This window comes from Armigeres subalbatus, chromosome 3, assembly GCF_024139115.2.
Source record: "Armigeres subalbatus isolate Guangzhou_Male chromosome 3, GZ_Asu_2, whole genome shotgun sequence".
NCBI lineage: Eukaryota > Metazoa > Arthropoda > Insecta > Diptera > Culicidae > Armigeres > Armigeres subalbatus.
In genome coordinates, this window is record NC_085141.1 from 381,721,546 (window position 1) to 381,746,615 (window position 25,070).

General features: G+C 43.9%; 1 protein-coding gene across 8 annotated transcripts in view; it reads left to right on the top strand.

The window, feature by feature from the left end:
* Positions 1–9,309: 9,309 nt before the first annotated feature.
* The window catches only part of LOC134226656 (phosphatidylinositol 4,5-bisphosphate 5-phosphatase A-like), a 78,198-nt gene continuing 62,437 nt past the window's right edge, over positions 9,310–25,070 (top strand). For 2 of the 8 annotated variants that reach the window (XM_062707558.1, XM_062707560.1), the window contains exons 1-2: positions 9,310–9,646; positions 9,955–10,109. The gene's annotated coding sequence lies outside the window, so the exon portion shown is untranslated. The remainder of the gene's footprint in view (positions 9,647–9,954; positions 10,110–25,070) is intronic. The other 6 variants (XM_062707559.1, XM_062707557.1, XM_062707562.1 and 3 more) reach the window with 4 other exon arrangements.

Sequence of the window (25,070 nt, forward strand, 5' to 3'; positions counted from 1 at the left end):
GATTTTTCAGCACTCGTAGTATTTATCCAACTCGGCAAGCCTCGTTGGATAAACGTACAACTCGTGCTGAAAAAATCATCTTTTTGCAACTAGTTGCACAAACTACTATTTCGGAATTCCGCGAAATTCCGTTAAATTTCGTTAAAAGAATGATTTTTCTGTCGAAATTTTCTAAATTTAACGATACGAAACGAAATTAGAAAATTGGATTTCGCCATACTCAAATTCCGCGGAATTCCGCGGAATTTCGTTTCGAATGCCCTAAAACGAAATTTTTCGAAATACCGCATATGCTTAGTCCCTTATAAGGCTGAACTGTTGAGGACAAAAGGAATCGTCGAAAAGCTTCCAAACTTTAGCAAACAAATGTGGGTCCCTTATAAGGCTGAACTGTTGAGGACAAAAGGAATCGTTGACTTCCAGGCTTTTTTGCGGTGGTTGGAGGAGGAAATGTATTTGCTGGGCGCAAGCAAATATCAACTACGAAGCAGAAAGCACCAGTTTTTTACGTCAATAACGAGAACGCAGAAACGAAGTGTCCCCTATGCAGCGCGACGGATCACAATTCTTTGGCAAAGTGTGAAAAATTCCGCAAACTCTCAGTGCAACAGCGTCGGTCTACAGCTAGAATTTGTAAAGTTTGCTATGTATGTCTGAAGGCAGACCACAATCGTCAGAAATGCACATCGAACAAGACGTGTTCGGTAGTACGAGTTGGTACACTCGGATGATATTCCAAAGCAATCAACTCGCAAAGCGACCAACGAATCTAAATCAGTTGAAAACCTATGCCACCTGACTGCACGAAGTTCGTGTAGGAAAAGTTAAAATCCGAACCGGTAGTGAAGTACTCGAAATTTCCGCACTTTTCGATGAGGGATCATCCAGTTCAATGATTGACGTATCCCTGGCTGATGTGATGGGAGAATTTAGGCCGAGACCCATCTGGCCGAAAGAGTCATTTGGCCCAAAGGGTGTTTTAGCCGAAAGGGTCATTAGGCCGAAAGGGTTGTTTGGCCGAAATGGTCGTGAGACATCTCATTACCAACTTCGAACTACTCACTTTTCACAGTAAGAAGTGAGAAATGAGGAGTGAGAAGTGAGACGTCTCATTTCGCACTCCTCACTTCTCGCTGTAAAAGGTGAGTAGTGCGAAGTGAATAGTGAGACGTCTCACTACCTCGGCCAAACAATTTTCGGCCTAGTGGCATTCGGCCAACTGGCTTTCGAACGAATGGGTTTCGGGAAACGACCCTTCCCCAATGTGATGAACCTGTCTGGTCCGGCGAATCCAGTCACCTATCGTTGGACGAACGTCATCACGCACAGAGATGAAGACTCGATGATACTTTCGCTACAAATATCAGGGCCAAATATCAGCAATCCAAGTGGCATCAGCTCAGCAATGTGCGTACCATCAAAGGAACCAATCTGCCGAAAGTGAATCTGGACATGGAACAAATACGAAGCCTATATCCGCTGTTAAATGAAGGTAAGCTGGAAGCTATTCCACTATCCAAACTATCCAATACTCAATTCACTGTCTGCAGCTGACGCGTTTTCCCCTAGGTTGGACGGTAAATGCACAAATTGAATCGACAGAAGCTGATACCGTCGAACAATTTCACATCTTGATGTGCTCCGAGATGATCTTGATTTGAGCAAATGTTCAGAATTGAGGACTTCGGGATAAAATTCCAAAATCCGAAGATGTCTGAGGCAGACGAACGGGCTCTGGACATAATGAACCGAACACTGAAGCGTTGTGATACTCATTTCGAAGTGTGCCCCAGGTATAACAACTTTACGTTCCCCAAAAGGGAACATCAAGCGTAGCGTCGTTTGCAGACAATAGAAAAGAAGATGGATGCTGATTTACAATTCGCCGAGAAGTGCTGCCAGGAGAACTACCTACCTACCTACAGCGTCGATACACCTATTATTTATTTATTTATTCAGGCCGAAGTGGCCTGTGCTCGCTTCTCCATTCGGCTCGGTCCATGGCCACACGTCGCCAACCACGCAGTCTACGGAAGGTCCGCAAGTCATCTTCCACCTTGCCCGCTGCGCACCTCGCCTTCTTGTGCCCGTCGGATCGTTGTCGAGAACCATTTTCACCGGGTTACTGTCCGATATTCTGGCTACGTGCCTGGCACACCGCAGTCGTCCAATTTTCGCGGTGTGAATGATGGATGGTTCTCCCAACAGCTGATGCAACTCGTGGTTCATTTGCCTCCTCCACGTACCGTCCGCCATCTGCACCCCACCATAGATGGTACGCAGCACTTTCCTTTCGAAAACTCCAAGTGCGCGTTGGTCCTCCACGAGCATCGTCCAGGTCTCGTGTCCGTAGAGGACTACCAGTCTAATGAGCGTTTTGTAGATTGTCAGTTTGGTACGGCGGCGAACTCTATTCGATCGGAGCGTCTTGCGTGGTCCAAAGTGCGTACGATTTCCCGCCACTATGCGTCTCCGAATTTCTCTGCTGGTGTCATTTTCGGCAGTCACCAGTGAGCCCAAGTACACACATTTTTCTACCACCTCGATTTTGTCACCACCGATGCAAATTCGCTGTGGGTGGCTCACATTGTCTTCTCTTGAACCTCTTCCTATCATGTACTTCGTCTTCGACGTGTTGATGGCTAGTCCAATCCGCTTAGTTTCCCTCTTCAGTCTGATGTAGGCTTCCTCCATCTTCTCAAAGTTACGTGCCATAATATCTATGTCGTCGGCGAAGCCAAATAGCTGGACGGACTTATTGAAAATTGTACCACTCGTGTTAATCCCTGCTCTTCGTATTACCCCTTCCAAAGCGATGTTGAATAGCAGACACGAAAGACCATCACCTTGCCGTAACCCTCTTCGGGTTTCGAAGGGACTCGAGAATGCCCCTGAAACTCGAACTACGCACATCACCCGATCCATCGTCGCTTTGATCAACCGTATCAGTTTATCCGGAAAACCGTGTTCCTGCATTAGCTGTCATAGCTGGTCCCAATCGATTGTATCATATGCGGCTTTGAAGTCGATGAATAAATGATGTGTGGGTACGTTGTATTCGCGGCATTTCTGCAGTACTTGACGAATGGCGAACACCTGATCCGTGGTGGAACGTTCGCCCATAGAACCCGCCTGGTACTGCCCCACGAACTCCCTTGCAGTTGGTGCTAGTCGACGGCATAAAATTTGGGAGAGTACCTTCCCGAGCAGCACAAGTCAGACAAAAATGGTTGCAGGAACTTAATTGTGACTGAATTCGGTCAAATATAAGTTGCAGTAATCGTTATAGAACATGTGTGCTGCTAGGGTTGTAGGCGGCGTTCAGCAATGTGATTGCGCGGTAGTTGCTACAATCCAGCTTATCGCCCTTTTTGTAGATGGGACACACGACACCTTCCATCCACTCCTGCGGCAAAACTTCCTCCTCCTAAATCTTGGTAATGACCCAGTGCAGCGCTCTAGCCAGTGCCTCACCACCGTGTTTAAATAGCTCTCCTGGTAGTTGGTCAACCCCAAAGACTTTGTTGTTTTTCAGCCGGCCAATCTCCTCCTGGATTTCTTGGAGATCCGGAACCGGTAAAATTATGTACTGCGCGCGTTCTCCCAGGTTCCCATCTTCGTCTGCCACATCACCATTCAGGTGTTCTTCGTAGTGCTGCCGCCACCTTTGGATCACCTCACGCCCGTTCGTAAGAAGGTTCCCATTTATGTCCTTACACATATCAGGCTGTGGCACGTGGCCCTTACGTAAACGGTTCAACTTCTTATAGAACTTTCGTATGTTATTGGCGCGCTACGTCTCTTCACGGTCTCGATCTTCCTTCTGGCGCTTATTCCTCCGGAAAATCGAGTTTTGTCTGTTCCGCGCCTGTTTATAACGTGCCTCGTTCGCCCTCGTGCGGTGTTGCAGCAATATCGCCCATTTTTCTCTTCTACTAACTGCTCACATTCGCCGTCATACCAGTCGTTTCTCTGATCCGAAGGCACCGTGCCAAGTGCAGCGGTTGCGGTGCAACCAATGGCGGATCGAATATCTCTCCAGCCATCTTCAAGAAACGCTGCGCCTAGCTGCTATTCCGTTGGGAGTGCCACTTCCAGCTGCTGCGCGTATTCTTGGGCTAGTCTACCGTCTTGTAGCCGTCCAGTGTTAAGCCGCGGCGTCCGACTTCGACGCGTGTTGTACACCGTCGAGAGTTTTGAGCGCAGGCATACTGCAACGAAGTAGTGGTTGGATTCAATATTCGCACTGCAGTAAGTGCGGACGTTCGTGATGTCGGAGTAGAATTTACCGTCGATTAGAACGTGGTCGATTTGGTTTTCCGTTTCTTGGTTAGGTGATCTCCATGTGGCCTTGTGGATATTTTTGCGGGGAAAGAAGGTGCTTCGGACTACCATTCCGCGGGAGGCTGCGAAGTTTATGCATCGTTGGCCGTTGTCATTCGATACGGTGTGTAGACTATCCGGTCCGATGACCGGTCTATACATCTCCTCCCTTCCTACCTGTGCGTTCAAATCACCGATGACGATTTTGACGTCCCGCAGTGGACAACCATCGTATGTCTGCTCCAGCTGTGCGTAGAACACTTCTTTCTCGTCGTCGGGTCTCCCTTCGTGTGGGCAGTGCACGTTGATGATGCTATAGTTGAAGAAACGGCCTTTAATCCTCAGCTTGCACATCCTTGCGTTGATTGGCTGCCTCCCAATCACACGCTGGCGCATCTTACCCAGCACTATGAAGCCGGTTCCCAGCTCGTTGGTGGTGCCACAGCTTTGGTAGAAGGTAGCCGCTCGATGCCGGCTTTTCCACACTTTCTGTCCTGTCCAGCAAAATGTAATTCATCGTAGATCATCCTGTCGCAACCTGCAAAACCTAGCGACTTGCAGTTCCATGTTCCAAGCCTCCAATCGTGATCCTCTATTCGTCGCCTAGGTCTTTGCCGATTATATCGAGTCGCATTATCTCTTATATTGTTCGTAATGATTGGTTTTCCAGGCGGCTTATTGGGCCTGCGCAAACCTCCTGTCTCAACGAAGGGCCATCGTGTCAGGGCTGTTTAGCGTCTCACCTAACACCAGGACTTGGGCTTGTGCGCTTTGAGCGGCACATGGTCGCTTTGGTGGGGCTTACTTGCGGATACATGCAGCTTTTTATAGAGGTTTAACAGGGCCCACTGTCAAACCCCACCACATCCTAGGCAAGCCCCATAACTCGCAGATGGCCTGGGGAGGGATCGTCAAGCCATAGTCCCTGCTGCCCGCGATACACCTATGTCTGGCGTATTGTAGAGCTCCATAATCGTCGGTATTAGGCGATGTTCCTCCAGTTTCCCTGAACGTTCAGGGTCCCCAGGTCCGATTCCACCGCTAGCAGCCAGCGTGTTCGTGGCCTTCCACGAAGTCGCTGGCCCCTATCTGGTTCTCTGTTGAATATTGTTTTTGCTATTAATTCTATCGACATTCGCACTAAGTGACCAGCCCACTGAAGTCTGCCGTATTTTAGACGAATTCCCAATATTATCTACTTTGTATACTTCAAGACAAAATTTTCAAAACGACTTATCTGCTTTTGTAAACAAAGATTCAAACGACGATTTGACGAATCTGATAGCTCTCCCACGCAAACCAACACCACCAATAGGTAGGTAAAGCTTTCCGCTACCTGTTGATGGTGTTGGTTTGCGTGGGAGAGCTATCAGATTCGTCAAATCGTCGTTTGAATCTTTGTTTACAAAAGCAGATAAGTCGTTTTGAAAATTTTGTCTTGACTTGATATAGCTCATTTCATGCGTCTGCGCCACACACCATTTTCTAGTTTCCCTCCGAGTATTGTACGCAGCACATTTCGCTCGAAAACCCCGAAAGCTCTTCGGTTTGCCTTTTTTAATGTCCATGCTTCATGTCCATAAAGGGGCACTGGTAGAATCAGAGTTTTGTATAGAGCAAATTTCGTTTCCGTCTGCTTGTTGCGGGACTTAAGCTGGTTACGTAATCCGTAAAAGGCCCTATTCGCAGCAGCAATACGTCTTTTCACTTCACGGGAAACGTCATTGTCACATGTCACAAGCGTTCAAAGGTAAACAAATTCTTCAACAACTTCAAACACATTCCCATCAAGCACTACCTCTGCACCAACACCACTTGGTCTTTCCGTATCTCTACCTGCCACCATGTACTTTGTCTTGGTAGAGTTAATGGTGAAGCCTATCCTCGCCGTCTCCGCTACTGCTCTGCGATCGATTCTAATAAGGTCGATGCAGTCCGCAAAACCCAGGAGCATGTGCGATCGTGTGATGATAGTGCCGTTCCTCTGCACGCCAGATCTCCTAACAGAGCCTTCTAAACTTCGTCCAGCGTGGGTGATTCCACAGCTTGACCGTCGCCGACTACGTCCATCCTGCTCCTTAATACACCTTCATTTTCACCGTTCAACAAATCCTCGAAGTGCTCCTTCCACCTGGTTGTCACCATAGTCTTGTCTGTCAGCAAATCTCCTTCTCGGTCATTGTACATGGCGAGCACTGGCGCAGTCTTATGCCACGCGCCATTGACAGTTGCGTAAAATCTCCGTAGGCCTTATCAAGACTCTCATAGAACTCATCCTTCACGTCATCAGACTTATCGTTCGTTTGTGCATAGATGCTGATCAGGCTATAGTTGAAGAATTTGCCCTTCATTCTCAACACGCAAATGCGGTCGCATATCGACTTCCACCGGATAACACGCTTGATCTGCTTACCGATCATCATGAAACCAACTCCTCGTTCTGCTCTGTCACCACCGCTATAGTAAATGTGGTACTTGAATGAAGTGTTCGCGATGGGATCCACCGCCCGGAATTCACGTTCTCCAGTTCTGGGCCACCGTATTTCCTGGATTGCTGCCACACTCACGCCGACCTTCTGCAGCGCACGAGCCAGGAGCCTAACACGTGCGGGTTCATTCAAAACTCTCACGTTCCAAGATCCGACTTTCCAATCGTTGTCCTTTATTCATTGCCAAGTCTGGAATCAATCCGTTTGCTCTACTTTTGCCTTTCTTGGTAACTGTAGGATCTACGGTAGGCTACCTTACCAGGGTTGCGCTACCTAGATCGCGTTGAAGGGGCTGCCTTCTGGATGCTGACACGATGCAGCATGATGTGCACAGTTTAGTTTAAAGTCCCTCGCTGGCACTCGGACGATGATCAGCCGCCCCTAACATGGAGAACAAACGCTGTTGTGAGCCGATCCTGACATGGAGAGCAGACGCTCAGTAAGATCTGGTTGATGTGCTGCATAATATTTTATCCGTGTATAAGTTTGAATCGTTATCAAACGAATATTTTTTAAGGATGTGTATCACCAATTCATCGTACAAATGTTATGGGAACCAGAACTACTAAGAACTAACTGAATCCTACAATATTTTTACTTATTTCCTCATAAGTTGTGTGTGCTTCTCGTATCGAACAAAGTAGTAAGCGTTTTTGGACATGTTGTCGCTAACCATCCTTTTTCAACAGAAACAAATTTTGCCATAGCATAACCCTATTTACAAGATAACTGTCGAAGAACTGTTGAACTTCGTTCTTCACCTCCGCGAACAAACCGCGCCCAATCCTATCATTCATGGTTGATAGGATTCCTTCCTCTCCAGTCAATTTTCGGGCTTGTCTTATGAGGTATAAAGGTGGTGAGGTAAAATACTGCATCGCTTCTTGATGGCTCCATGCTTTCGATAACACTAACAAGACCCTTAATTTGTTGTCTCTCGTGAACTTTTCTTGAAGCTGCAATATCATCTCATCGAAATTTGCAGCCTTGCGCTTCAATTGGACGCATTGGAGTTATCCGATGTAACGCTTTACTGAGAAAAAGACCTATTAACATTATAAGGTTGTTTTATACAGAACAAATAGTACAAGAAAATTACTGAAATTTATGAAAATCCAAGAGTATTATTCGAAACATAAGAACAATTGTTTTAAAACATTGCTCCTACTGAACCACGAGATTAGGCTCGAAAACTTGCCGAAAGTTCAAACCATTAAAATGTTGAATGCTCTCTACGCCACCTGTCCAACTGTGTACACTTTAGTTGTTTTTTTTTTAATAAAACGCAATATCATAACGAAATGAACTACTTCAGAAGACGAATGTATGTATGCAAGGCGGAATATTTTAAAAACAAATAAGTAGGCTTTAAACCTTCAAACCTCAAAGTGATTAAATCATAATTACAGTGCATACTTTACATCCGTGACAACAACAGTTGTATAATTATTTATAACTCTCACCAAATGAGAATGAAATGTGTGTACTAGGTTTTATGGCATGCTAAATTATGGCAAGTAAAGGAACAAATTTATGGGGAATACGTACCATAATGTTTATTTGTTATATCTGTTCGCATACTAGTATTCTCTTTCAATGAAAGAGAAAAGTACACTACTACCGAAAGAGCATGACACCACACGGTTGAAATGATTAGCACACTTTTGTGTTCCATTCACACAAAACGGGCCTCTCCAGAACAACACATAGATGAGTGAGAGTTACACAGTCAAAAAAAAGGACTCGTGTAATTTGATTGAAACTCGGATCTCAATATATGACACGACCGTACCAGGTATTTTTGTGGCTTTGAAACTCACGCACATCTATGTGTTGTTCTGGGACAGGGCCGTTTTGTGTGAATGGAACACAACATTATGTGAATCATTTTAAGCGTGCAGGGTGAAACGCTCTCTCTGACATGTGGTTGTTCGAAATATTTTTTTATAATCAAAGCTACCTTTTCATTCCTTTATTTGTTAGGACGTAGCCGAGCTCATTATGCTTATTTAGATAATATTAAAGCGTTCATAGATTATCAATTTTAGGTAAAAATTATTGCTTCAATGTAACACAAGAAAACATATGCACATAGGCTGCACATGTCATCTGCGAATAGAATTTTTTGAAACATGTTGCAAGGATTTTGGTGGCAAATTGAAGTCACACGATCAAAAATACGAGCGAAAAAAAATTGTGTAAAAACAGAATCCTGTGTAATTAACTATGCCAATAAGGGTAGAAGCCTTATTCATAAACGTTGATTGTATTGTTGATTGTATTAATTAGGCATAGATATTGTTACTAGGTTTTACATGATTAGCATTATATCTCACTCCATGCATACCGAACGCACCGGCACAGCAATATCTCTTTGCTCTTCGCTTGCGAATTCTCTCAATCTACCGTCGACATCCGCAGCACACCAGGAATAGTGGTGCTGCAGTGGATGGTTGTATTGAATGTTTCCATCGTACATAGCTTCATCGTCTGCGTCCGCTTGAGAATGTCAACCCGCATTCTCTTGGAGCGCTCGGGAATAGCATATTTTGTTCTCAGCAGGCAAGCTCGCTGGTATTTAGTAGCAGCAACTAGAGAAGTTAAACAAAATACGTCAGTCGTGCACAGACTGGCCTGGAAGTAAAGCGTGACAGACCAATACGGCCCGTGTCGTCCGTCGTCGAGTCGGGTGTTTACCGTCCATGGTGTGTTAGTTGGGATTACGCTCGCTCGGTTGTTTGGTGCCTGTCAATTCGCCACAACTGACAACATCCATCCAGTAGGGTCGTGCGGGACCCTGGACGGAACGGGGTGCTTGTTTAGGTTCGATCAAGGTAATAATTTCCGAACATTGTACTGATGGTGTTTGCAATCTTGCCAGTGTCAAAGTGCAGCGGGATGCAAAATGCCGCGAGTGATTAATTAATGAGTGGAAGAGTTCGTGTTCCAGGCGTTGTACAACAGGCCGAGGTGTCGCACTAATGACCAGAAATCTAAAAATATAAAAGTTCGTACAAGTGCGCTCTGTAACAATGAATCCGGATGCATTTGCAAGGGTGCAATGTGTGTCAGGAAAATATGGAAATTCTGTGCGGGTGTCGTCTGTGTAATGAAAATTGTTTTTTTTTTCTCTTTACTGCAGTTTAAGGGAAGATCCCTGACCACAAGTTAGTTGTGTCTGTGTAGAATACGAAACCTTGTGGCAGCAGCAGCGGCAGCAATAAAAAATATAAATAAAAGTGGTGCGATTCGTTGCGAAGAGAGGAAGAGAGATACATACGGAGAAGCATATTAGTTGTGAGTGGAGGGCGCGCGTGCAAAAATATTTAAATGGAAATGAAGAAAAAGCAAAACATGTCCCATGTGCGGCTGCCCGTAGCAATGGAAACGTTGATTTTAATTTCAGAGAGTTGTTGGAGTGAATCTGCCACTGAATGTAGTGACGCAGACAAACAGACTACAACAGGGACATCAACCGATAAAAACATCTGTTGTTAAGATCGATTTGGGAAAATCACGGATAAGGTGACGGTGATGATCATACGTCAAACCCGTACACGCGCAACGGCCGACTAGTAATTGTTTGAATCGACCTGTAACTCAGTGTGAGATGGAATAATTTCGAGTATTATATCTGTTTATCTGTGGTAGTAGTGTTGTTTTCATCCCCAGGTGGAACGTGCGGTCTTTCGCACTTAAAGTGGCATGCTCGGACGCATAAAAATGCCAAGTGTAATGTCATTTCAGTTAGGGTTGCCAAGATAGTGTTGAATTGACAAACAAATTAATTATCCAATTTTAAATTGTTTTCAAGATGTTTTATGCTAGGCCTAAAAGATTCTTCACCTAATTCTCATGTTTTTCCATACTTGTCTATGTCAATTTGCTAAATTTTCTGCATTGGACCTACTAAGCCTTTTCCATGCCTCGTAGGACCCAATTCTTTGGACGTCTCTTTCCAAATTATGTTTCTCGATATTCTTCGACACTTGGGTAAAAAGATATTTGAAGTCAACACTCCGACAAATGAGTTTTCCGTTGGTACCACCCTCCATATTTAGAAGTATCCAGTAGGCAGGAACTTGAGAAATTTGCCATTTACAAGTGATAAGATAAATAACGTGTTTTTAAACTGCAAATACGATTTCTCATAGACAGCAAGCGTTTATTCATGAAAATCGGGTATAAACACATTCACCTTAGGCTTGAAATGCGTGTTCGTGATAATGACGATTTATGTAGATTATGTCAACTAAAATATTGTTTATTAAAAATTAATAATAATGTTTAATCGATCAATCGTATTGTTGGGTCATCAATGTTTTTAAAGTGACCAGACGTCCCGCGTTTCACGGGACAGTCCCGCATTTTCACTATTTGTCCCGCGCTGAAAAGTGTCCCGCGAAACGTTTCGCGTTTCATTTATTTCAAGATGTTGTCCCTCGCAGAATTAAACAAAATAGCAGTCATTCAGTGAACATACTTAAAGAAAATATTAAAATTCAAATATTTATTATTTTGATTCATGGCATGCGTTTTGTAAGCCTATATTATGGATTAGAAAGCAGAAACGTTTAAATAATAAGCAATAACAACGCTTTAGTCTATCGTAGTGAAGTTCTTATGGACACGAGGAACGAAAAGAAATTTATTTGGTATTGGATAGTAATCTTCGAAACATAATACATATTATTGTTTATATCTAAAACGATTCAAATTAATAACAAAAATTATTTATTCTATTGGTTTGTACAATACGGATACGGGTAACGCTAAAATAGATCTAACAACTGGTCGCAGTGGCACACCCGAATAGGAAAAAAAATTGCATTCGCTTCGGAATTTAGTTTTTGACGTTCATTCAACCAGTTCAACATACATTGTTTTTTTTTTGTCGTTATTATTCCAGTAGAACTCATTTTAAATTTGAGCAAGTTCGATGAGTTGCTCAGTTTTTTTTGTTTCAATCTCTCCAGCTAACCATTAAGCACTGTAATAAGCCTTATTTAAACCGTAAAGCAGCTTTTCAGTGCTTGTAAGCTGTATATGTGTTTTTCAAATGCTTATTGGCAGTATAAACGTCAGGCAGTAAAAGAAGCCGTATATCGGCATATAACGCTTTGATAGAAAGCTGATCAGCCCTATGTGGATACAAGCCGAATAAGGAAACTATCAAAACCAATTTAGAGCTATCATTTATGACGTTTTGGTGAAATCAATAACAATAATACCTGGAGTTTTACAACCTGTCTCTGTTACTCGCATTTGAAGCTGATATTCTTTTTAAAGCCTACCTTTGCAGTAATAATGATTTACATTTGTATGGAAAACTAAATCATACTGCATGGAAAATACCGGATACTCCTGTTTCATTCATGAATGGGCACAGGCGGAACAATGGGCTGCTTTTAGGAATTTTGTTTGTTGATTCATGGTGGTCCATAGACAGAACTGCGATCTCCTCCTAGTCCCTATACGAGTGTCGCTGAGCTATTTGGTACAGGTAGCTTTCGGCCTTGATAAGCTCGTCCCTTGTGAGGGGGCTACAAGTTTTAGCCGTCCTCCGTGTAGTCTGCTGCATGTTTCTGATGGCTCTGAACACATACGCTGTAGCCTTCAGGAGGGTAGACCATTGGCTGAAATGGCTTGCGTCGATGATTGGGTCGAAGACCTTGAAATGGAGGTGTAAGTATGGACGAAGCTCTGTATTAGTAATTCTAACAAACTGCGATGTTGCCGGCCAGTCATCTTCGCGTTTCCAAAGGAAATCGGGTCCACGAAACCATCGGCTGGAGTGTCTAAGATCAGGAGTGCTCTTCCATTTCGTTCCCTCGTCCGCTACGTTTAGCTTTGTCGGCACCCATCGCCAATCTGCAAGATTTATCGTTTCAAGGATCTCACTGATTCGTACTCCTACATACTGGCTGTAGCGTCGATGATCCGAATGAAGCCAGCACATGACGTCTCTGGAGTCCGTCCAGAAGAAGCGTTTTGAACTTTAACGGATAGAGACTGGGAAATTGTGTCTGCCAATCGCACCTCGATAATGGCGGCTTGCGGCTCGGATTGTGGTAACGACAGGAATTTGAGCGGAGCCACTCTACATTTTGCACCAGCTTTGCGCATTCTACGGTTTTCTCTTCCTGAAATCGTAAGTATACGACCGCCGCGAACCCATTCTCGCTAGCGTCTACGAAGGTGTGCATTTGAATTCTACTTCCTCCTGTGGAGGTAGCTGTTCGATAACATCGCGGTATCTTGATGTCGGAAACTTTGGGAAGGACGCGAAGCCAGGTGAGCCATTTTTCGTAATGTGAATCATGGATCTGCTCATCCCAGTCAACGGACGCTCTCCAAATCTCTTGTAGAAGGCTTCGGAGGAACATTAGAAAGTGACTGATAAAGCCGACAGGGTCGAAAACCATCATTAGTGTCCTTAAGACCTCGCGTTTTGTTGGCCGCTTATCTCCGGATAACAGATCGGCGTCGAGGCGGGCAGACAACTTATACGTGAAGCAGTCTGTAGTAGTGTCCCACCACATTCCGAGAACCTTTTCGGTACCGTTAGCTTCACCAATGCTCATGTTTATTTCTCTAGCTCCAGATAGAGCCACACCTCCTTCTAGCGCAGCAACCACTGGCGGGGAGTTGGAGACCCAGTTCCGCATTTCGAACCCTCCTGAACCCTCCTGAATGATGAATGTTACGTCGACCGCCAGCTGTATGGCCTCCCCCTCCGTCTCTGTCTGGCTAGGGAAATAAACATGATGTTTCATACTTCTGTTGATTTATTCTGAAGCTTTATTTATTAGTCCGAAGGAACCTTTTATATAGACGCCATGAACCCAAAACAGTTTCATTATTACGGATTCAGCATGGTTTCACATTTATTTTTTCATCATTCCCCGCTCTTGGGATGAAGGCAGATGGAAACCATCTGTTTTTGTCACTTGCTAGCAAAAGATCCACTCAATTTCGAGATGGATCAGATGGCATACTCGAACCAAAATCCTTCCACCAAGTGTTCTAGCGTTCAAGCCCGGAGATAAACATAAATAGCAAAAAAATCATCGAGTCCTCAATGGGAAGAAAAAAGAAAGAACACATCAAGATGTAAATAAATATTTTTCGTTTCATATTTTTTCCGTTTCTTTCCAATTCGCTTAAATATTCCGACATTTTGTTGGCATAGGCGTTGAAAAATAGGTAGGGGTAAGCATTATATCAGCCAAATAATTCACCAAAAGCGGCTTTTGAGCAGCACTTATAGTATAATTTGGGGCTTATTAGCACTGTTAACCAGGTTTTTAATGCGACTATAGAACCGAAATAAAGTCGATTTTAACTGCTGCTCGGGGAAGGGCCGTTTGCCCGAATACCGTTCGGCCAATGCCACTTGGCCGAAAGTGTCATTTTGCCAAAAGGGTCATTTGGCCGAAAGGCTCATTTGGCCGAAAGGGTCATTTTGCCGAAAGGGTCATTTTGCCAAAAGGGTCATTTGGCCGAAAGGGTTGTTTGGCCGAAAGGATCATTTGGCCGAAAGGGTTGTTTGGCCGAAAGGATCATTTGGCCGAAAGGGCCGTTTGGCCGAAAGTGTCATTTGGCCGAAAGGGTCATTTGGCTGAAAGGGTCGTTTGGCCGAAAGAGTCATTGGCTGAATGAGACATTTTTCCGAATAAGACATTTGGCCGAATAGGTCATTTGGTCGAAAAGTGAGATTCTAGGAGTGAGAAGAGAGACGTCTTACTTTTCACTCCTTATTTCTCACTTCTCACTACAAAAAAATAGGCAGCGTGAAGTGAGTAGTGAGACGTTTCACTACTCACTTCGCGCTTCTAACTTTCTCAGCAAGAAGTAATAGATGAGGAGTAAGAAATGAGCCTTCTCACTTCTCACTTGTAAAAAGTAAGAAGCCCGAAGTGAGTTGTGAGATGACCTCGGGCTTCTCAGTTTTTACAGTGAGAAGCGAGGAATAAGGAGTCATAATTGAGACGTTTCACTTCTCACTCTTCATTTCGGACTTCTCACATTATACAAGTGAGACGTCTCACTTCTCACTCCACATTTATCCAATCTCACTGTGAGAAGTGATTAGTGCGAAGTGGGTAGTGAGATGTCTAACAACTCACTTCACGCTCTTCACTTTTTACAGTGAGAAGTGAGAAATGATAAATGAGAATTGAGACGTCTCTTTTCTAGCTCCTAGTTTTTCACTTTTCAAATGACCTATTCTGCTAAATTACCTATTCCGTCAAATAACCTTTTTGGCCAAATGACCTATTCGGCCAAATGTCTAATTCGGCCAAATGTCCTAATCGGACAAAAGACCACGCCCCATATCGGTTCAGTGTTGGTAGAAACTTAGATTCTGAAATCTCATATACGATACAAATCAAGAGCAAGTCAAATCTCATCAGACTCGTAGCCAAGCTCATGCCCAAGGAATCGCTCATGATTCACCTTGCCATTTGTATCATTGCACGATATTCACATGTTCTTCTTTGTTCAGTTCATTGTTGCTTTCGACTGTGATTGATTATTGAGTTTATAACGACTACTTGAAGTGCGCGGGCGATAAAATATTGCCACAGCTTTTATCGAAAGCGTAGGTGCGAAAGCAACAAAGCTTTTCGTAGAAATATTTCAATAGAACAGTGGAGTGCACAAAAATTGAAACACATGCACCGTAGTTGGACGCCATTACTAAAACTCTTAGACAGCAATATGTCGGACATGACACACATAAGTACAACAAAACGCAGCCTCTAAATCCCTGAAGAAGGTGTAATAAACACCGAAACGTCGGATAGTTGACGCAAAACCCGTTTTAGCTTATCATAAAGACTGAAAGAGCCGAAAAATACCGTCGTCAATAATCAATCACAGTCGAAAGCAACAATTATTGTTACAAAATGGCCGATATTCTAAACGTCCTTTCCAAAAATCAATAGAACACGACTATGGTGCCAATGCCAAAACATATATGAAAACCTACGCGAATGCTAATAAAAAACTAGGCAATATGGTCAGCCGAAAATCGTTCTTGGTGAAATGCCGAGCACAAGGCGTGCTACCCGTAGACCTGTGCGCCGCCGCGCCACGCCGCCGCCGCCGGTGGTTTTACTCGCGCCGCCGCCGCCGACGATTTTGGGTCGGCGCGCCGCCGATCATAATTTTGCCACGCCGGTGACTAATTGCAATAAAAAAATCTATTAACTTAAGTCAAGTCGAGCCAAGCACGAGACTCTGAAAACGGCCTAATAATTGAGGTCGAAATACGTATCTGTAAAGAAATACAGCGTGGTGGATTTAATTGGAATAGTACTAAAACTAGTCTTATGACAGTTCATAAATGTTGTTAAGGTGGATCTCGTCAAAATTCAATTTCAAATCTACCTCAAGCGATGGTGTTTCTAAGTCGGTGTAGTGCCATACATTGTCTTGGTTAATTAATAGGTTGATTGATTAGTTTGAGAGTTTGAATGAGGCTTTATCTAGTATAATAATACATAAATTGTTAAACTGATCTTTGGAATCCGTTGAGCCAAAGCCTCATTTAGTCGGGCACCTTAACTTGTAGGTGACTCACAAAACGGGCTTATTGTGGGGCTGGATACATGCCCAAAGCGTCCCCATTTTTAAAGGATCTGGTATTGGTGCAGGAAAATTATCCAAGTCTAGTTGCACATTAGTTATTTTGACAATATTAATTTTTTTATTTATTTAAATCAACTTATTTAATCAGTTTTCTTTGTTTTAAGATTTGTGCTTTTAGGACAGTTGGCTTATAAGGCAAACTCTGATTTAGCAAAAAAAAAATTATCCCAACTGTGAATACTTTATCGATTTTCTTGTTCCTACTCCCGAATAGTTAAATTATATTTTGAAATCAATTTCTGAATATAACTGACAAAACCACTTGCTGAGCATCAGCAAAGCAAATATTACGAGAATCAGTTGAGAACGCTTATTTTATTATTCACAGCCATTGTAACCCAGAACTGGGGCGTTGTCGCCTTGTTGCATAGTATTTAGTCAAATTATTTAGTTAAAACGTCAGGTATTTTCAAACATTACGAAAATTTAATTGTATTGGATTGTCTGTAAATTATTTAATACTGTATTGTTAAAGCCTTATTGTAAAATTCCTGGAATTTCTAAGAATATTCGAAAAAGTATCGTTAGAACATTCATTTATGAATTCCTTCGGAAAATACTCCAAAAATCTGTTCGGAAATAAATCAAGAAATTTGATAATTTGATAATTTCTCCAGATATTCTTCCGAAAAGCTTATTTTAAAAAACCTTAGAAGAATATTTTAGGAATTTCTTCTCATTTTTTTTTTTTTGGTGTTCCTTCGGAGATTCTTTACAAAATTTCTCCGAAAATTCCTTAAGAATTTTCATTACGGATTTCTTCAGAAAACCCTTTGCGATTTTTTTTCGGACATTGTTTAAGGAATGCTTTCGGATTTTGTTCCACGAATTCCTACAATCTTCTTCGGAGACTCCTTGAGGAATTCTTTAGCGGAATTCTTTCTTTAGCAATTCTTGCAAAAAATTCTTAAGGAATTCCTTTAAAAATTTCATTCGTTCTATTGAGAATTCCTTCGAATTTTTTTTTTTTTGAGAATTTCTTCGGAAATTTTTCCTTTTAAAATTGTTTTGGCATTTATTTCATGAATCGCTGGAAAAAATCTTCTAGATATCCACAAGGAATTCATACAAAATTTGCCTGAGGAATTTCTTCAGAACTTCTTCCAGCAATTCCTTTAAAACATTCTCCGGGAATTCTTCAGGAATGTCCTGCAGGAATTTCTTCGAAAATGCCTTCATCTTTCCGAAAGTCTTTGTTTGTTTGTTGTTTATTTTTGGATTTTTTTTTGAAAAATCAATAAGTAACTACATCGCAAACAACTTCATTTTCAATAAATTTGAAAGGATTTCTTGGCAGATCTACCAAAAAAAATCTGGAGAAATCTCGGAGGTTTTTCGAATAATCTTTCAAAGAAGTACCTGAAGGAATATCCGAAGGAACTCAGGGCGGTATTTTTTTTTATTATTTAAGAAATGAAATTCTGGAGGAGTTCCAAATTAAATTTTGGAGGCGTTTTTGGAGAAATTTGTGTTGGGTTTAGCGTAGGAATTTCCAAATACATTCCCAAAAGAGAACCTGGATGGAATTTCCGAAGGAATTCTCAAAGAAAATTACGAAAAAAATTCCTAATAGAATTTCAGAGAAAAAGCATATTGATTTTTCTGATGTAATTTGTAGGTTTCTTCAAGAATTCATATGGTATTTTTCCCAGTAATTTATTTGCAATTTCGTCCAGAGATTCCTTTGAAGATTCGTCCAGGAATTCCCTAGGACATTGCCTCTCAAAGTTCTACAAAAACTCCTCCGTAAACGAATTCCAGAAAGTTCTTCGGGTATTCCTTAAAATTTACCTCAGGAATTACGTCAGAATTTACTCCACGTATTCCTTTGTTTAAGAAAACCTTAGGACATTCGACATTCGTAAAGGTTCGTTCTTTTGGAAATTCCTTTGAATATTTCTAAGGAAATTGCTTTAGGAATTGCTTCATAAAATCCTCTAGGAATTCTTTCGTAATTCTCTTAGAAATTTTTCCGGATATACCTTCCGAAAATCATTCGCAAATGCCTTTTGAAATATCGACGGAAAATACTATAGAATTCCTCTAAAAAATCCTTCTGAAATTCATATAAAGACTCCTTTGGAAACATGTTTAGTCTTTGAAAGTTTGCTTAGGAATTTCTTCGGAAAATCATACGAAGGATTTTTTTTTAGGAAAAAAACGTTGGATTTTTTTTAGAAATTCCTCTAGGGGTTCCTTAGCCCTTCTTTGACAACTTTTCCTGAAATTCCCTTAGGAATTCTTTCAGAACTACATTGAACAATTCCTTGGGAATTTCTACGGGTAATCCTTTCAAAACTCTTTGGTAACTTTAGGAAGAAGATCTTGAACATTCTTCTCAATAATTCCGTCACAACATTCTCCATTTCTTTTGATCTTTTTCAGGAATCTCTTCAGAAATTTATTCAAAGAAATTTCTTCGGAAATTGCTTTTGGAAACCATTCGGATTAATTGCATATTATTCGGCCACTCGGCCGTACGAAAACCATATTTTTGTTAAATATCTTGGCTGTGCATATGCACAGCATATGTTTCGAAATGGACAAATTGATATGAAATTTGCGAAAAATAATCCACGTGTCTTGGAGGGACTCGAACCCTCAACCTCCTACTCTCTAGATATGCGTGATAACCCCATTTCGAAACATATGCTGTGCATATGCACAGCCAAGATATTTAACAAAAAAATTGTTTTCGTACGGCCGAGTTTCCGAATAATATGCAATTAATTGTTATCAAGTGTCGGTCTTCCACCGTCATTAGTCGTCTGAGTACACGCGACCGCTTACGTAAGGCAATCAAACTCATCAAATGCTTTAGCCAAGCAAGCCTATGGCACAGCAGAGTGCGATTGATTCGCATTCTATACCAGCCCGCCCAGCCCGTTGCTGGGGGCATGGAGTGCGATCCTCTCGTTTAATAAACAATGTGCACTCGCTTGACTGTGGATATACAACAGTAAAGCACATGTGGAGATTGGACAAATCAAGCATCTGAAAGATATTCAATTTGCAAAAACGAGAGCTAACCGAGGCACAGTGATGCCACTCCATACAAAACATGGAAAAAAGTCTTTTCAATCACTTTTTGTCAACCGATTTTCTCGCAACAGGTTGCATTCGATGCGAAATATTGTCCCATTGTTTCCTATTGAAAATTGGCCGGATAGGACTATGGGCTCAAAAGCTGTGGCCAAAATACATTTTTTTCATACAAAAAACGGGTAAAACACTATCACTCATTTTTTATGGCACTTATCCTCAATCGACCTCCTCGCAACAAACTGCATTCAAAGCACTATCCTGTTCCATTGTTTCTTATTGAAAATTTGGTCAGATCGGACAATGGGATCAGAAGTTATGGCCAAAATACTAATTTCATTTTTACAATACAAAATCACTTTTTTTTGGCACTTATGTCCATCCGATTTGCTTGCAACAAGTTGCGTTCGGCGAGAAATTGTATAATGCATAAACAAATATGAAAAATAAGACCTATCCACATATTTGTGTTATTTTTACCTTTTCTTACATATTTCTTAATTCTTTTGAACGAACGAGAAAGGCACCATCACCGATAGGTGGATTATTTAGGGTTTTAGTGCTTGAGATTGCTACGAAGCTTTTTTAAGACAGTGATATATAAAACTTATCATACACATATGACGATTTTATTACCATGAAATAAGCCTTAAGGTCTGAGGGACGGGTTTTCCGTTAAAAAAGCACGAGAGAGAGAGAGAGAAAATTGCCTCTGAGAGAGAAAATTGCCCAATGCAGCCCGCCAGAATGACGTTGTCAGTGTCGTCAAAATTATTTCATCACTATGCAGTTTACAATTATTTTAGTAGTTGTAGTAGTAAAATTCTTCTTTATTGTTTCATTTTCTGTTCTACAATTATTTTTTACATGTACAGTGCTCGGCCGGCTTGGCCCTCCAACTTCAATTTTAAATTTTTATTTTTACATTGTTATTTAAGTGTTAATATGATATATCATGACGGCCTTTAGGAGGCGCTGGTGTGTTTTTAAATTTGATAACCTAACTACTATGTACACTAATATTTACAATAAGAAATTTGATAACCTAGATTGGAACTAGCGCCCTAATTGGAGCCTGATCCGAATGCAAGCAACGGACCCTAAACTTTTCTTTACACTCACCAAAGCGTTCATGTAAGGTTTTTATTCCGGCCAGACGGTGGACCTCGGATGTTCTTGTCCTGGGAGGGTGTTGAGGATCATCCTCAGGAATTTGTTTTGGACCCGTTGAAGTTTGAGGTGGTGGGTTTTAGCGCAGCTCTCCCAGACCGGCATGCCATATTCGATCACAGGAGGATGATTTGCTTGTAGACAGCAAGCTTATTTTTCAGGGACAATGACGACCGGCGGTTGATCAAAGGGTACAGTAGTTTCAACAAGACGTTACACTTTGTCACCGTTTTGTCAACCTGTTGCCTGAAAATAAGCTTGCTGTCGAGGGTCAAGCCAAGGTAGCCGGCCTCATTGGCCCATTCCACAGTCGTGCCATTGAGGATGATTTTACAGTCCCCAGGCGGAACAAGTTTAGGGGATTTGGAGTGGGGAAAATGATGACCTGGGTCTTCGCCGCGTTGATACAGATCTTCCAGCTGGTGAGGTACTCTGTCAGGGCATCCAGGCCTCGTTGGAGTTTTGCCACTAGCGCTCTGATCACTCTACCGTTGTAGACGATGGATGTGTCATCTGCGAACAGAGACAGAATGCCGCCTTCTGGAGGTTCTGGCATGTCGGAGGTGAACAGATTGAAAAGCAGGGGCCCGAGGATACTGCCCTGGGGACGCCTGCGACGATGTTGTGCGCATTGGAACTCGCTCCGCTGATTGAGACCCGGAATGTCCTTGCCGACAGGTAATTGTTGATGATTTTCACCAGGTAGCTGGGAAGATTGTAGCGTTGTAGTTTGTACACCAGGCCATCATGCCATACATTGTCAAATGCCTTCTCGACATCGAGTAAGGCCATGGCGGATGTTGTCGAGACAAACTTATTCCGTCTGAGGACGTTGGTAACTCAGGTCAGTTGGTGTACAGTTGACCGACCGCGTCGGAAACCAAACTGTTCCTCGAGCAAGATGTTGAGATTTTCGGCAGACTCAAGTAACCGATGATGAATAGCTTTTTCGAATAGCTTGGATAACCCTGAGAGAAGGCTGATGGGTCGATAACTTTTGGGGAGGAAGGATCCTTCCCAGGCTTCCGGATGGGGATGACTTTCGCTGACTTCCAGGACGATGGGAAGTAGCTAAGCCGGAGACACTGATTAAAGATAAGCGAGAGGTGCTCAAAGAACGGAGCACTCATGTGTTTGAGCTCGAGATTCAGGATGCTGTCGAAGCCTGGGGCCTTCATGTTCTTCGACGATTTGATATAGGCCGTCAATTCGTCAGCTGAGATCTCCAACTCCTCCGAGAAGTCGTTGGGAATCAAATGGATGTTGTTAGCATGCTCGTTGACGGCTGCTTCGTGTGGACTGACGATGTTCTGCCCAAGATTGTGTGAGCTGACGAAGTGACGACCTATTTCAGCGACCTTCTCTGCAGGAGTTATCAAGCGATCCTTAGAGCCATTATTGTCTAGTGGGATCAAAGGTGGAATGGGCCGAGGCTTGGATTTTAGAATTTTGGTCATTTTCCAGAACGGCTTAGCATAATCTGGGAGAGTGCGGATCTTATTCGAGAAGTCGTTATTTCTGAGGTCCACCATTCTGGCCTTGATAATTTTTGAGATTCGATTGCAGCGTGCCTTAAGCTCAGGCAGTCCAGTACGCTGAAACTGCCTGCGAGTGACATTCCGCAATCGAATCAAATCTTTGGTGAGTGTATCGATGTTTAAGGAGTTGCTTACCTGCCGAGCCGTCAGTACGTGTTGCTCTCGGGCCGCCGTGATCGCCTCCTCGATAGCGCACAGCTGGCGGTCGATACTTTCCGGCGTCTCCGGACGCACCTCGTAGTCGACGGTGTTATCGACGCACTGCTGGAAACGCTGCCAGTTCACTCGGTGGTAGTTCCGCCGTAACTGCTGGTGCCGATTGACCGAGGAGCCCAGTTCCGCCACCACCGGATAGTGATCCGAACTGAGCTCCTGGTATACAACCGGCTGCGAGACGTGGTCACTCAGGTTTGTTACGTAGAGGTCGAGCGTTGCGTGGGCACCGGACCGACTCAGCCGAGTGGGGAATCCGGGCTCAGGATCGTGTAGTGGCCTTCCTCCATGTCGTTGCTCCAGATGGTGCCGTTTCGATTGCCGCGACTGTTGCCCCAGGCTTGATGTTTGGCATTCAAGTCGCCGGCAATGATATACTGGCCTTGCCTCCGCGTCAGCTTGACGATGTCCCTCCGAAGGGCAGCCGATGATCCATCGCCGGCTTTGGCCTGCGTTGGACAGTACGCCGCGATGAGCGCGATTGTGCCGACCGAAGTGGTGATTTCGACACCGATGGCCTCGATGACACTGAGCTGGAAGCTTGGAAGCAGACGACAGTTGATGTTGTAGCGAAGAGCGATGGCCACACCACCTCCCTGGTCGGCCGGTCGAGTCGCACGATGCGGAAGTCCGGGATGTTGACGTTAACCTCCGGTTTTAGGTGCGTTTCGGTGATGAACGCCACGTCTATTTCCTTCTCCTCAAGGAAATCCTTCAGCTCGATTGATTTGCTCTTTAGCGAGCAAGCGTTCCAGTTGACCAGGCCCACCCTAGCAGCCATTTTCAATGATGAACATGCCAAGTGTGAAGACCTGGTCGAATCGGGTTTTGCAGCCGCGCAGTCGAGTGGCGAGCTGCGCGAAGATCGGCATCAGTTGCTCCGGAGTGTACAGCGGGGCAGATTCTTCCGGTGGGACGGCTTCTTTCTCCGACTGCCGACGGAACCCAGGAGGAGGAAGCGGGGGCCATTCGCTGGTGGATGATGACGACGATGCTGGAGCTTGGACCGATGCAGCTGCCGCTGCCAGTCGCTTGTGCGGCTGTAGCGGTGGGAGTATTGGAATCACACGACGGGGAGCCGGGATGGCTGGAAAGTTCACCTCGTTGATTACAGGAACACGGTTCTTCTTCGGAATGGTCCTGGTGGAAGCCTTCTTCCGGATTTCCAGGAACTCGGCTCGCTTTGGGCAGCCCTTTGTGGTGGCCCGATGTTTGTCGCCACAGTTGGCGCACTTGGGATCGGCCACCTCCATTTTGTCGCACTCGTCCGTCGGATGGGGTTCGCCACACTTGTTGCAGCGCGGCTTCATGCGGCAGTTCCTGGTGCCGTGCCCGAAATTGAAGCAGTTGGTGCATTGCGTGACATCGCGGTGCACTGGCCGATATCGCTCCCAGTCAACGACGGTGTAATTTATAACGCCAACCAGCTTCAGGTCCTTCCAGGTAGTGGAGCCGTGCTCCAGATGGATCAGGTAAAGCTGGTCGCGATATTTCCTCGCCTTGTCGTGACGAGCGATCTTGTGGACGGCTACTGGCTTCAGTCCGCAACTTTCAAGCTCTGCTTGGAGCTCTTCCTCCTTCATGTCGTGAAGTCCTCGCAGCAAAGCCTTGAGCGGCTTCGTGCCGGGGTGGTCATGAGTGTAGTACTCATACTTGTGGACCTCGAGGAACTCCACGACGGATTGATGATGGTCCCTGTTGGCCGGCATCACTTTCACGCCCTCGCTGCAGAGCCGAAAAGTACATTTCAGCCCCTTAGCGATCAGCTGGCGAATTTTGGGCGTAAATCCGGCGGATCGCCCTTCACAAACACGGGCGGGCACTTCTCCTTCCGCTCCGGTTGCACCTGCGGCAGCTGCGATTGCTGCTTCTTCCTCTTTTCGGCGGATTGCCGGCGTCATCAAGCGGCAACGGCGAAAACACGTTGCTCTGCAAAAGCTGCTTGGAGGGTTACCCGCGCCTCCAAGAGCAGTGCGCTTAGGCACTTTTCCAGCGACCGAATCGGCCACCGAGTCTCCCATGACGGGTCCGGGAGAAAATAACGCCAACGCGACAGGCGAAAACGTAAACAGCGAAAGAACGAGAAAATACACTTCGAAAAAATGCGCGAGCAAAAAACACGTCCGTACGTGTTGCTGTCTCGAACTGGAATGATGAATTATTTTAGAATTTGCCGTAAACGGAGAACAAAAGGAATTGACAACAATGGGGAAGAAATTTATTACTCATGCATGCATGCATCCAGTGGTTTGGCGAGAGAACAGCAGCAACGCCGACTAATCACGCAATGAGCTGATCAAAATAAACAAACTCCAGCTGGTTTTGGAAAATGAAAACATGAGCCATGAAAAGGATTTGTGTAATAACAGTAGTGCTGATGTAAATAAGAAAAATAAGACAAACAAGACAAACAAGACAAATGAGACAAATAAGACAAATAAGGTAGCCATAATAAATAAGACAAATAAAATTAGTTCCTCCAGGAATTCCTCTGGAAGTTCCTCTGCAAAATCCTCCGGAAGTCCCCCCCTGCATTCCTTCCGGAGGAATTCCTGGAGGAACTTCCGGAGGAATTCCTGGAGGAACTTCCGGAGGAATTCCTGGAGGAACTTCCGGAGGAATTCCTGGAGGAACTTCC